Consider the following 16,117-nt stretch of genomic DNA (forward strand, 5'->3'; position numbering starts at 1 on the left):
TTGTACTACCTTCTGGCCAAGTTTCAAGTCTCTAGCACTTACGGTTTAGGCTGCACGATGCGTTTTACGGCGGAATAATAATAATAATAATAAAAATTAAAGCTGCAAGCAGCATTTATCGGGGTTCAAGCATTTAAGGCCTTTAAGCACATAAGCATTTAAGACATTAAGATTTATTTAGAAAGCTTTTAACCACTGAAATAATAGATTGAAAAGTCCATTTACAGCCAATACAGGCAATTTACCATAGGAAATATGTGGTTTTAAAGCTTTTTAACAGTTATAGTGCCACCTTTGGTCCGATGTCCATAAAATTTGGCATGCTTGTTAATGATGTTATGTGACATATGCTCACCAATTTTTGTGAAGTTTTGAGTTTTCATTTAGGATTTATAGGCTTTTTAGTGAATTTTGCCACGCCCATTTTATAAATGACCCTATTACAGCCATCCAAATGCAAAAGTTCAACTTTTTTTTGATAATTATTGATCTAGAGAGTTCAGAGAATTGTCCTAGACTGGTTTGGTTCCGATCGGGCGGAAAACCAGGGACTAGTTCGCAAAAGTAGGTTTTGAACATGTTTGCGAATATTAAATGAACGGTTTGATTGACAGCAATGGTTCTTGAGGCAAAGTTGTTCAGTATGAGGAGATCTATCAACTGATATGCATATTGTGTGGATGTATGCAACACCACGTGATTACAGAGCCGAAAAAACTCGTTAGCGCCAACTAGTGGCCGATTTCTTTCAAAATTCTTACAGACCTCTTGGGCCATGAGTCGAACATGCCCATCGAGTTTCGTTCCGATCAGCCTCCGTTAATCTTGTCTAATAGGTGCTCAAACTTCATTGGCCGATGGCGGCCATGTTTTTTGAGATATGTCAATGTCCTCATAGGCATACATGGCACCTTGGACCAAGACACTGGATACCAATTTTCAAGTCAATCGGACAAACGGTCAGGTGGTTATAGCCCTTTTCATGTTTTTTTCAAGTTATAGCGCCACCTACTGTTCAATCGTCGCGATTTTTTTACTGTGACCTCAAATTGAACTATTATACATGTGTACCGAGTTTGGTGAAGATACCTCATTTATTTCTCGAGTTATAGCCGTTTTAGTAAAATAAGCTCCTCCCACAACGTACGTTTTGGCGCCCCCTAGCGACCGTGAATCGAAATTTCAACTTTTTTTCGATAATTATTGATATTCAGACTCCAGAGAACATTTCTGCACTGGTTTGGTTCCAATCGGACGAAAAACCTAGGACTAGTTCGCAAAAGTAGGTTTTTGAGAAAATTCAAAATGGCGGAAAATTTTCCCAGGCGGAAATGAAATCGGAGATATACGTTTTGACCGTCTTGAGCCAAGGATTACAGTGATATAAAACACTTGATTCTATGACAAACCGTCTAGGAGTTATGGCTGATTTCATACTTTTGCTTGCTATAGCGCCACCTATTGACCAATCGGGGTCATACTTTGATAGGTTCTCCCCAAATTGAGGACTAACATTTGGCTGAGTTTCAAGTCTCCAGCATTTACGGTTTGGGCTGCACGATGCGTTTTAGGGGAAAATAATAATAATAATTAAAGCTGCAAGCAGCATTTATCGGGGTTCAAGCATTTAAGGCCTTTAAGCACATAAGCATTTAAGACATTAAGATTTATTTAGCAAGCTTTTAACCACTGAAATAATAGATTGAAAAGTCCATTTACAGCCAATACAGGCAATTTACCATAGGAAATATGTGGTTTTAAAGCTTTTTAACAGTTATAGTGCCACCTTTGGTCCGATGTCCATAAAATTTGGCATGCTTGTTAATGATGTTATGTGACATATGCTCACCAATTTTTGAGTTTTCATTTAGGATTTATAGGCTTTTTAGTGTATTTTGCCACGCCCATTTTATAAATGACCCTATTACAGCCATCCAAATGCAAAAGTTCAACTTTTTTTTGATAATTATTGATCTAGAGAGTCCATAGAATTGTCCTAGACTGTTTTGGTTCCGATTGGGCAAAAAACCTAGGACTAGTTCGCAAAAGTAGGTTTTTAACATGTTTGCGAATATTAAATGAACGGTTTGATTGACAGCAATGGTTCTTGAGGCAAAGTTGTTCAGTATGAGGAGATCTATCAACTGATATGCATATTGTGTGGATGTATGCAACACCACGTGATTACAGAGCCGAAAAATCTCGTTAGCGCCAACTAGTGGCCGATTTCTTTCAAAATTCTTACAGACCTCTTGGGCCATGAGTCGAACATGCCCATCGAGTTTCGTTCCGATCAGCCTCCGTTAACCTTGTCTAATAGGTACTCAAACTTCATTGGCCGATGGCGGCCATGTTTTTTGAGATACGTCAATGTCCTCATAGGCATACATGGCACCTTGGACCAAGACACTGCATACCAATTTTCAAGTCAATCGGACAAACGGTCAGGTGGTCATAGCCCTTTTCATGTTTTTTTCAAGTTATAGCGCCACTTACGGTTCAATCGTCGCGATTTTTTTACTGTGACCTCAAATTGAACTATTACACATGTGTACCGAGTTTGGTGAAGATACCTCATTTATTTCTCGAGTTATAGCCGTTTTAGTAAAATAGGCTCCTCCCACAACATACCTTTTGGCGCCCCCTAGCGACCGTGAATCGAAATTTCAACTTTTTTTCGATAATTATTGATATTCAGTCTCCAGAGAACATTTCTGCACTGGTTTGGTTCCAATCGGACGAAAAACCTAGGACTAGTTCGCAAAAGTAGGTTTTTGAGAAAATTCAAAATGGCGGAAAATTTTCCCAGGCGGAAATGAAATCGGAGATATACGTTTTGACCGTCTTGAGCCAAGGATTACAGTGATATAAGACACTTGATTCTATGACAAACCGTCTAGGAGTTATGGCTGATTTCATACTTTTGCTTGCTATAGCGCCACCTATTGACCAATCGGGGTCATAGTTTGATAGGTTCTCCCCAAATTGAGGACTACCATTTGGCTGAGTTTCAAGTCTCCAGCATTTACGGTTTGGGCTGCACGATGCGTTTTAGGGGAAAATAATAATAATAATTAAAGCTGCAAGCAGCATTTATCGGGGTTCAAGCAGTTAAGGCCTTTAAGGCCTTTAAGCACAAAAGCATCAAAAGTTATTAGTTTTATTTAGCAAGCATCTAACCACTGACATAATAGATGAAAAAGACTATTTACAGCCAATACAGGCAATGTACCATAGGAAATATATAGTTTTAAAGCTTTTTAACAGTTATAGCGCCACCTATGGTCCAGTCTCCATAAAATTGTTTACTGTGACCTCAAATTGAACCCATACACATGTGTACTGAGTTTGGTGAAGATATCTCATTTACTTCTTGACTTATAGCCATTTTAGTAAAATAGGCTCCTCCCACAACAATTTACCACATTCTAGTATTATTTACTATGATTCTAGCACGATTGTGCTCCAATAGTAATTGTTATATAAGTGATTTTTTAGTGTCTTATTGTTATATAAGTGATTTTTAGTGTCTAATAAATGTAAAAGCATATGTGAGTAGACTTCATTAATAAGTAGAATGGCCAGCAGAGGGCAGTAGAAGACCACATATTGGCACACTTTCACTTTAAACTTCTTGTTTTTCACCATTTTTCTGCACTAAAGCAAACCAGTTTTTCCATTTTAACTCCATAATGCATGTTTACACACACACACACACACACACACACACACACACACACACACACACACACACACACACACAAAGTCAAATGTTGTTGTTGTTTTTTCAATGCTATTGGGGTATGTCATTCTGAAAATATATTTGAATGGTCTATAAACATTTTACAAAGTCTTTGTAAACTATTAATCAGATGATTCAACCTAAGACTACACACACACACACACATTCTGTTGTAGATACAAACATTTAAACTATATGATGTGATCAAACTGTTTTTTGCAAGTCTCCTTCAAGATTCAGATTCCTCAATGTGACACAAATGTCAGTAGTAATACTTCAATAGATTAATTTTCACTAAAGGTGATTGTAAATGTTAAAAGAGTGATTTTATTAAGTCTAAATATGAATTATAGAACAATATTAAATAGTATGACAAAATGACTATTTTAAACAACAGGGGGCAGTAAAATACCACTTATTGAGTTAACCACTTATTGAGTTAATATTCATATCATTTTCACATTTTTAACTGTTATAGAGGCAAATTTTATCCGATCTGTCTGAAAATTTTCATGCTTGTTTAGAGTCTTACGTCACATGTTCTGACTTGTTTTTAAGAAGATCTGAGCATTCATTGAAGACATATAGGCTTTCAGATACACTTGGTCAAGGCCACATATTGAAGTGACCCTATTATAGCCATCCAAATGAAGTAGTTCAACTTTTTCTGATAATTATTGATCTAGAGAGTCCAGAGAATTGTACTGCACTAGTTTTGAACATTATGATATGAAAATGATTTGATCATAGATGAAACAGACCATTTGCAGCCAATACAGGCAATTTACCATAGGAAATATATGGTTTTAAAGCTTTTTAACAGTTATAGCGCCAACTATGGTCCGATCTCCATAAAATTTGGCATGCTTGTTAATGATGTTATGGCACATATTCCCACCAATTTTTGTGAAGTTCTGAGTTTTCATTTATGATTTATAGGCTTTTTAGTGCATTTTGCCACACCCATTTTCTTTATGACCCTATTATAGCCATGCGCAAAATGCAAAAGTTCAACTTTTTTTTGATAATTATTGATCTAGAGAGTCCATAGAATTGTCCTAGACTGGTCTGGTTCCGATCGGGCGAAAAACCTAGGACTAGTTCGCAAAAGTAGGTTTTTAACATATTCGCGAATAATTAATGAACGGTTTGATTGACAGCAATGGTTCTTAAGGCAAAGTTGTTCAGCATGAGCAGATCTATCAAATGATATGCATTTTGTGACAATAAGTGTAACACCACGTGATTACAGAGCCATAAAACTCGTTAGCGCCAACTAGTGGCCGATTTCTTTCAAAATTCTTACAGACCTCTAGGGCCATGAGTCGAACATGCCCACCGAGTTTCGTTCCGATCGGCCTCCGTTAACCTTGTCTAATAGGTGCTCAAACTTCATTGGCCGATGGCGGCCATGTTTTTTGAGATACACCAATGTCCTCATAGACATACATGGGGCCTTGGACCAAGACACTGCATACCAATTTTCAAGTCAATCGGACTAATGGTCAGGTGGTTATAGCCTGTTTTATGTTTTTTTCATGTTATAGCGCCACCATGTGGCCAATCGCCGCGATTTTTTTACTGTGACCTCAGATTGACCTTTTACATATACGTACCGAGTTTGGTGAAGATACCTCATTTACTTCTGGAGTTATAGCTGTTTTAGTACAATAGGCTCCTCCCACAACATACATTTTGGCGCCCCTTAGCGACCGTGAATCGAAATTTCTACTTTTTTTCGATAATTATTGATATTCAGTCTCCAGAGAACATTTCTGCACTGGTTTGGTTCCGATCGGACGAAAAACCTAGGACTAGTTCGCAAAAGTAGGTTTTTAACAAAATTCAAAATGGCGGAAAAATTTGCATACCGGAAATGAAATCGGAGATATACGTTTTGTTCTTCAAGTATCCAGCTTTCCAATGATATAAGACACTTGAGTCTACGATATACGGTCTAGGAGTTATGAACAGTTTCGCGCTTTTGGTCGCTATAGCGCCACCTATGGGCCAATCGGGGTCATACTCTCTGAACCTCTCCTCGATTTTTGTACTACCATCTGGCAAAGTTTCAAGGTTCCAGCTCTTACGGTTTGGGCTGCACGATGCGTTTTAGCGGAGAAGAAAAATAATAATAAAAATCAGTACAATTACAATAGGGTTTCAGCACTTCGTGCTTGAACCCCTAATTAAAGCTGCAAGCAGCATTTATCGGGGTTCAAGCAGTTAAGGCCTTTAAGGCATTTAAGCACAAAAGCATCAAAAGTTATTAAGATTTATTTAGCAAGCATGTAACCACTGACATAATAGATGGAAAAGACCATTTACAGCCAATACAGGCAATTTGCCATGGGATATATATGGTTTTAAAGCTTTTTAACAGTTATAGCGCCACCTATGGTCCGATCTCCATAAAATTGTTTACTGTGACCTCAAATTGAACCCATACACATGTGTACTGAGTTTGGTGAAGATATCTCATTTACTTCTTGAGTTATAGCCATTTGAGTAAAATAGGCTCCTCCCACAACGATTTGCCACATTCTAGAATTATTTAATATGATTCTAGCATGATTTACTATCATATACCATGTTCCAGAATGATTTATTAGGATTCTAGCATGATTTACCTTGATACACCTAATTTCAGTATTATTTACTATGATTTACAATGTTTCTAGCATGATTAACCACATTACTAGCAATTATGTGAAGTGTCAGTGCAAATGAGGTGATGAACACTGACAAAATATTATTGTGTTATAATAGTTAGTTATATACGTGATTTTTAGTGTGTGTCCAAGTATGAATGCAAAAGCACATGTAAAATATTTCATTATTAAGTAGAATGGCCAGCAGAGGGCACTAGAAGACCACTTATTGGCTCACTTTCACTTTAAACCAGTTTTCTGCACTAAAGCAAACCAGTTTTTCCATGTTAACTCAATGCATGCTTACACACACACACACACACACACACACACACACACACATACACACACAGCATAGTTAACCATGATTTACCATGATATACCACGTTCTAGTATTATTTACCAGGAGATAAACGACAATCTAGTATTATTTACTTTGATTTACCATGTTTCTAGCCTGATTTATCACATTACTAGCAATTATTTGAAGTGTCAGTGCAAATAAAGTGATTAACACTGACAAAATATGATTGTGTTATAATAGTTATTGCTATATAAGTGATTTTTTTAGTGTGTATTCAAGTATGAATGCAAGCACATGTTGAAATATTTCATTAATAAGTAGAATGGCCAGCAGAGGGCAGTAGAAGACCACTTATTGGCTCACTTTCACTTTAAACCAGTTTTCTGCACTAAAGCAAACCAGTTTATCCATGTTAACTCAATGCATGCTTACACACACACACACACACACACACACACACACACACACACACACAGCATAGTTAACCATGATTTACCATGATTTACCACATTACTAGCAATTATTTGAAGTGTCAGTGCAAATAAAGTGATTAACACTGACAAAATATGATTGTGTTATAATAGTTATTGCTATATAAGTGATTTTTAGTGTGTATTCAAGTATAAATGCAAGCACATGTGGAAAAATTTAATTAATAAGTAGAATGGCCAGCAGAGGGCAGTAGAAGACCACTTATTGGCTCACTTTCACTTTAAACCTCATGATTTTGACCAGTTTTCTGCACTAAAGCAAACCAGTGTTTCCATGTTAACTCAATAATGCATACTTGCTACATATGCTACACACAATAATGCTACACACACACACACACACACACACACACACACACACACACACACAAATGTTTCAGTGATATTGGTGTCACATTCACCTTCATCACATTCACCTTCTGTCTTCATCACATTCACCATCTGTCGTCATCACCTGCACCTGCTCCTCATCACCCTCCTCATCATCACCTGCTCCTCATCATCATAACCGTCACCTGTTGTCCTTGTCTTGATCTGTGTATTTAAGTTCCCCTCTCATCCATTATCATTGTCGGTTATTGTTTGTGCACTAGCACTCTGTTATGTTTGTTTTCATGTTGGAAAATAAAACCTTTGTTATATTTGTACCACACACACACACACACACACACACACACACACACACACACACACACACACACACACACCATCATTTATCATGATTTACCATGGCTGATACCAATACCAATATGAGAAAATGACTATTTTAAACAGCAGGGGGCAGTAAAATACCACTTATTGGCTTAACATGCCATTAATTCATATCATTTTCACCTTTTTAACTGTTATAGAGGCAAATTTTGTCCGATCTGTCTGAAAATTTTCATGCTTGTTCAGGGTGATATTTCACACGTTCTGACTTGTTTTTAAGAAGGTCTGAGCATTGATTAAAGAGATATAGGCTTTCGGGGACACTTGGTAAAGGCCAGATTTTGAAGTGAACCTATTATAGCTATCCAAATGAAGTAGTTCAACTTTCTGACAATTATTGATCTAGTGAGTCCAGAGAATTGTATTGCACTAGTTTTTTAACATTATGATATGAAAATTATATGATCAGAGATGGAAAAGACCATTTACAGCCAATACAGGCAGTTTACCATAGGAAATATATGATTTTAAAGCTTTTTAACAGTTATAGCGCCACCTATCGTCCGATCTCCATAGAATTTTTCATGCTTGTTAATGATGTTATGTCACATATGCTGACCAATTTTTGTGAAGTTCTGAGTTTTTATTTAGGATTTATAGGCTTTTTAATGTATTTTGACACGCCCATTTTATAAATTACCCTATTACAGCCATCCAAATGCAAAAGTTCAACTTTTTTTTGATAATTATTGATCTAGAGAGTCCAGAGAATTGTCCTAGACTGGTCTGGTTCCGATCGGGCAAAAAACCTAGGACTAGTTCGCAAAAGTAGGTTTTTAACATATTCATGAATATTTAATGAACTGTTTGATTGACAGCAATGGTTCTAGAGGCAAAGTTGTTCAGCATGAGCAGATCTATCATATGATATGCATTTTGTGACGATAAGTGTAACACCACGTGATTACAGAGCCATAAAACTCGTTAGCGCCAACTAGTGGCCGATTTCTTTCAAAATTCTTACAGACCTCTAGGGGCTTGAGCCGAACATGCCCACTGAGTTTTGTTCCGATCGGCCTCCGTTAACCTTGTCTAATAGGTGCTCAAACTTCATTGGCCGATAGCGGCCATGTTTTTTGAGATACACCAATGTCCTCATAGACATACATGGCACCTTGGACCAAGACACTGCATACCAATTTTCAAGTCAATCGGACTAACGGTCAGGTGGTTATAGCCTGTTTTATGTTTTTTTCATATTATAGCGCCACCATGAGGCCAATCACCGCGATTTTTTTACTGTGACCTCAACTTGAGCTCATACATATGTGTACCGAGTTTGGTGAAAATATCTCATTTCGTTCACGAGTTATAGCCATTTTTGTATAATTAGCTCCGCCTCCTGCGAACGTTTTGATGCCCCTTAGCAACCGTGGATCGAAATTTTAACTTTTTTTCGATAATTATTGATATTCAGACTCCTGTGAATATTTCTGCACTGGTTTGGTTCCGATCGGGCGAAAAACCAGGGACTAGTTCGCAAAAGTAGGTTTTGGACAAAATCCAAAATGGCGGAAAAATTTGCATACCGGAAATGAAATCCTTGAGGCCTTTTTTGTTCGGCTTGACCCAAGGATTCCAAAGATATAAGACACTTGAGTCTGTGACAAAGGGTTGATGAGATTTAAGCAAAAATATGCAATTTTTTTGTTTTTTGCACTGTAGCGCCACCTATTGGCCAATCTAGCTCATATTCTCTGAACCTCTCCTCGATTTTTGTACTACCTTCTGGCCAAGTTTCAAGTCTCTAGCACTTACGGTTTAGGCTGCACGATGCGTTTTACGGCGGAATAATAATAATAATAATAAAAATCAGCACAATTACAATAGGGTTTCAGCATTTCATGCTTGAACCCCTAAAAATCAGAGCAATTACAATAGGGTTTCAGCACTTCGTGCTTGAACCCCTAATCAGCACAATTACAATAGGGTTTCAGCATTTCATGCTTGAACCCCTAATAATAATAAAAATCAGTACAATTACAATAGGGTTTCAGCACTTCGTGCTTGAACCCCTAATAATAATAAAAATCAGTACAATTACAATAGGGTTTCAGCACTTCGTGCTTGAACCCCTAATAATTAAAGCTGCAAGCAGCATTTATCGGGGTTCAAGCAGTTAAGGCCGTTAAGGACTTTAAGCACAAAAGCATCAAAAGTTACAAAGTTATATTTAGCAAGCATGTAACCACTGACATCATAGATGGAAAAGACAATGTTCTAGCATGATTTACCATGATATACCACGTTCTAGAATGATTTACCAGGATTCTAGCATGATTTACCTTGATACACCACATTCTAGTATTATTTACTATGATTTACCATGTTTCCAGCATGATTTACCATGATTTACCACATTACTAGCAATTATGTGAAGTGTCAGTGCAAATGAAGTGATAAACACTGATATGATTGTGTTATAATAGTTATTGTTATATAAGTGATTTTTAAGTGTCTAAATATGAATGATGCAAAATCACATGTGAAAAGACTTCATTAATAAGTAGAATGGCCAGCAGAGGGCAGTAAAAGACCACTTATTGGCTCAGTTTCACTTTAAACTTCATGATTTTAACCAGTTTTCTGCACTAAAGCAAACCAGTTTTTCAATGTTAACTCAATAATGCATGCTTACACACACACACACACACACACACACACACACAAACATACACACACAAATACAAATTTGTTTTTAGGATATGTTATTGAGAAAGTATATTTATTTGTCTATAGGCATTTCTTTGTGATCTAATAATATAAAACTATATTACCAGTATAGGGCTGTAACGACTCCTCGATTAAAGGGGTCATATAGGCCTACTGGTACATGCACTTTTACAAGTTGATTGTACTGAAATGTGCGTTGGCAGTGCCTGTACACAACCATCATAAAATGATAAAAATCCATCCAGTGTTTTTTTTTAAAAATCTCCTTATATGTTCTACACTTTCTGAAATCAAGCCGTTTGATTTTGTGACGTCACAAAATCGACGCCCCTCCCACGGTTGTGATTGACAGCAGCGTTTCAACAAAGACCGTGAGCGAGCTGTCTATCATCATAGTGCATTGATATGCTGGAGAAGAATGGCGTCTAAGTCATTTTGATGTTTTGATGTAATATTCCCAAAGCATTGACGCAGGGATTCCCCACGATCAACGTCCATGCTTTCATGTTTGCGCAAATCATTTCACACCAGACAGCTTTACAAAGGAGGGTCAGTAAAACTGGTTTTGCTAAGAAGCTGCTCCTGAAAATAGGATTGGTACCAACTATTCGTTTTCCTGCTGTACCTCCAGAAGAAGAAGTGAGTGTAACGTTTTATTAACCTTTATATTAATCTTTATTAGCCTAGAAATCTAGACGCACCCTAGCGGCAGCAAAATGTATTTTGCAGCCAGGTGGGTCTAGCAACTCTCAATAGACCTTCTAGCTGCAAAAACCTAAATTGGGTCAGGCCAATCACGTCGCTTATAGAGTAGGCGGGGCGGGCTTAACATATGACGACAGAGTTGCGACGGTTACCTGCCTGCGACTTGAAAACAAAGAATGACGGCTGCTGGAGAACAGTCTTTCGAATCGGCTTTGTCCGCGACTCTGGAGGACTTGGAGTTAAGTTTTTCTTTAAGAAAAGAGCAAAGAACATTCTTTAAAAAAGGAAGATGTGTTCGTCGTTTTGCCGGCCAGATATGGCAAAAGTTGAATGAATCTATCAACTAGCTCCGCTGTTGGGAAAACGCTCTGGTTGGTTGAAGCGCTGTCCTATTGCGTGCAGAGGGAATTTGAAAGACAGCCGTTTATCCCGCCCCTCGGAGTGAGCGTGTCTATGGTGAGTTGCCAGACTAAACATCTTGATTTAGTCTGGCTTGCCAGGCTAAATCTTTATATTAATCTTTGCAAATCGCTTGCTGCACGCTTCACGGTGAATGCGGCTGTTTACACTCAGAGTACATTACGACATGTTTTCTATGTACGACGTTCTCAATATAATTCATAATCCCACGTTAATGAACAACGCGTTATGGTTATTGTGTTAGAAACGGTGTCAAACAGAACAGAGGGGCGGGGTGAGCAAAGCTCATTATCATTTAAAGACACATGCACTTAAATGCCGTGCTGAAAACAGAGCTGTTTTTGACCAGGTAAAATTAGTGTTATCTTACAATACTAATGAGAATTTTTAATTGAAGTATATTACAAACTTTTAATTTAGACCCTAAAGAATCATATTAGCTTGTACAAAAATGGCATTATATGACCCCTTTAAAGTCAAGTACTCGATTTAAAAAAATCCTCGATTGCAATTTACCGGAAGTGGTGCATTCCACAAACGAGAATCCATCAACCACAGAATTACACAGTTTTCTAAGACAACGCGATGTATTTAAAACCATTTACACAGTCATTATATAGCATAGTGCTATTGTGAAATCACAAAGGCTGTGATTCAGTTAAATAAATATATCCTCTGTTTTTGTTTTTGTTTTTTCACAGAGAAGATGCTTTAATTACATGAGTGCAGATTACATGTTAAAATTACCTCAGCTCCATCCACAGTAAACGCTGCTCCAAGCAAACTCAGTCTCTGCAGTGCTGTTTGTTTACGTTTCCAATAACGTGCATTTGGGAACGCAAGTCAGACGTGTTTCATAGTTGTACTGTTATCATTTATATTTGTGGAGCGCGTCTCGGGTTTCTCAAACTGCTTCTCGGTTTCTCAAATTGCTGTTCATCTCGTTTCAAAATAAAAGTTTAAACATCGCGATTTCAAAATAAAAGTTTAAACTCTCACTCTGAGTTTGCATGTTTTGATGTGCACATGTTCTTGTTCAAGAAATTACAGTGGCTGTAGCATTTCTATCGTACAGAAGTGGCCAAATATTAAAGCTTAAGTTGACATTTGAATTTAATGTTGTTTGGCCAATAAACAAGGATTTTATAATGCCTTAGTGTAACAACAACCAGGCCGCTGGTGCCCTCTGCAGGCATTTGTTATTCATGTACATAAGTTATGTTTATATTAGTTTATATAATTTATTTTACATGGGTATATTTTAACAGTGTTGTTCAATAAAACCCATATAATTACTTACTTTGATACTTTACTTGAACCAATCATTATTGCTTGTTATTATATATTTGTATTTTAAGGCATTTTAAAGGCTGTTGTTAACTTGAATCTATTTTTTACCACATTTTTTTATCCGATTACTTGAATAGAATACTCGATTACTAAAATAATCGATAGCTACAGCCCTATCATAATAAAAAAGATTGCTTTTTAAAGCATTTGTTTGTTTCCCAATACTGAAAGCTAATGAAAAGATCATATGTAATCTTGCTGCTCCCTCAAGTGGACAAAAGTGGTATTATAACTTACATTTTACAATTGAAGTGTTTGAATGAATGAGTGAATGAATGGGAATTTGTTTTTTCACTTATATCTCGGTAACCAGAACGCTAAAAATTCTGAAACTCAGAGCATAGATAGTGCTCGAGGAGCCCTGTTGAATGAGACTATCATTCAGGCCCGCGACAACACGTTTCGATCAAGAGCCTGGAGAGGACCTTACCATCAAAATTTGAGCGCGCAACGACTTTCCGTTTTCGAGTTATGAGTGAATTTGTATTCGGGGACGTGGCGTAAATGCCGTTTTACTTTCGGTTTCAGTATTCACTTGTGACTCAGTTGTCAATAGTAATATAACAATAGATTAATTTTGACAAAATGTGATTGTAAATGTTAAAATAATGATTTTATAAAGTCTAAATATGAATTATAGAACAATATTAGAGAGTAGTATGATGAAATGACAGCAGGGGGCAGTAAAATACCACTTATTGGCTTAATATGCTATGTTATTCATATTCACCTTTTTTATTAACTGTTATAGAGGCAAATTTTGTCCGATCTGTCTTTTTCATGCTTGTTCTGACTTGTTTTTAAGGTCTGATCATTCATATTAGAGATATAGGCTTTTGTGGACACTTGGTCAAGGCTACATATTGAAGTGACCCTATTATTAATTATTAATTATTAATCCAAATGAAGAAGTTATAATTTTTCTGATAATTATTGAGTACAGATAATTGCACTGCACTGGTTTTGAACATTATTATATGAACATTATATGAGCACAGATGGAAAACACCATTTACAGCCAATACAGGCAATTTACCATAGGAAATATATGGTTTTAAAGCATTTTAACAGTTATAGCGCCACCTATGGTCCGATCTCCATAAAAATGTCCATGCTTCGTTAGCATGTTATGTCACATATGCTCATCAATTTTTGTGAAATTCTGACTTTTTATTTAGGATTTATAGACGTTTGAGTGTATTAGGACATGCCTATTTTCCAAATGACCCTCTTATAGCCAATCAAAAGCAAAATTTCAACTTCTTTTTGATAATTATTGATCTAGAGAGTCCAGAGAATTGTCCTAGAATGGTCTGGTTCTGATCGGGCGAAAAACCAGGGACTAGTTCGCAAAAGTAGGTTTTTAACATAATTCTGAATATTTAATGAATGGTTTGATTGACAGCAATGGTTCTTGAGGCAAAGTTGTTCTCCATGAGGAGATCTATCAAATGATATGCATATTGTGTGGATGAGTGTAACACCACGTGATTACAGAGTCATAAAACTCGTTAGCGCCAACTAGTGGCCGATTTCTTTCAAAATTCTTACAGACCTCTAGAACCATAAGTTGAACATGCCCATCGAGTTTCGTTTCGATCGGTCTCCGTTAACCTTGTCTAATAGGTGCTCAACTTCATTGGCCAATGGCGGCCATGTTTTTCAAGATATGCCAATGTCCTCATAGACATACATGGCACCTTGGACCAAGACACTGCATACCAATTTTCAAGTCAATCGGACTAACGGTCAGGTGGTTATAGCCCTTTTCATGTTTTTTTCATGTTATAGCGCCATCTAGTGTTCAATCGTCGCGATTTTTTTACTGTGACCCCAGATTGAGCTCATACATATGTGTACCGAGTTTGGTGAAAATATCTCATTGCGTTCCCGAGTTATAGCCATTTTAGTAAAATTAGCTCCGCCTCCTGCGAACGTTTTGACACCTCATAGCAACCATGTATCGAAATTTCAACTTTTTTTCGATAATTATTGATATTCAGACTCCAGAGAACATTTCTGCACTGGTTTGGTTCCGATCGGGCGAAAAACCAGGGACTAGTTTGCAAAAGTAGGTTTTGAACAAAATCCAATATGGCGGAAAAATTTGCATACCGGAAATGAAATACCTCCTATATTTTTTGTTCGGCTTGAGCCAAGGATTCCAATGATGTATGACACTTGAAGCTGGGACAAATGGTTATTGAGATATGAGCAAAATAGTGGATTTTTTTTGTTTTTTGCGCTATAGCGCCACCTATAGGCCAATCGGGCTCATACTTTGATAACCTCTCCTCGATTTTTGTACTACCTTGTGGCCAAGTTTCAAGTCTCTAGCACTTACGGTTTGGGCTGCACGATGCGTTTTAGCGGAGAAGAATAATAATAATAATTAAAGCTGCAAGCAGCATTTAGCGGGGTTCAAGCATTTAGGGTCTTTAAGCACATAAGGCAGTTTAGTGAGTTGTCTGAGTTTTTGTTTAGGATTTACAGGCTTTTGAGTGTTTTTTGCCATAACCATTTTCTAAATGATCCTGTTATGGCTACCCAATGGGTAAAGTTTAAGTTTTTTATATAATTATTGATCTAGAGCTTCCAGAAAATTGTACTGCACTGGTATATTTCCGATCGGGCTAAAAACCGATGGCGGCATAGACATACATGGCACCTTGGACCAAGACACTGCATGCCAATTTTAAAGTCAATCGAACTAATGGTCAGGTGGTTATAGCCCTTTTCCTGTTTTTGTGATTATATGGCCTGATCTCCATTTTAAATAATTATTTTAAAGGTGCTGTAGAATGCATTGATATATTTTAAATTGTTCTCTGATATCTCTGAAACAGAAATGTCTTCAACAGTCAAGTAGTGGATAAAATCACTAATGTTACTTTCTGCTTGCGGTAGGGGTTGTAATGGAAATATAACATTAGTTGGAACTGCCCCCTTCTTCAGTATCAAACAATGAGCGAAACCTGCTTGATATTGTCCCACTCCCAGGTTAGAAAAACTGTCTGTGGTAAAATGGGCAGAGCAAACTAACAGCTTTGAATTAAAATGGTGAGGTATC

This window comes from Abramis brama, assembly GCF_963993115.1.
Source record: "Abramis brama genome assembly, chromosome: 17".
In the NCBI taxonomy this organism is placed as follows: domain Eukaryota; kingdom Metazoa; phylum Chordata; class Actinopteri; order Cypriniformes; family Leuciscidae; genus Abramis; species Abramis brama.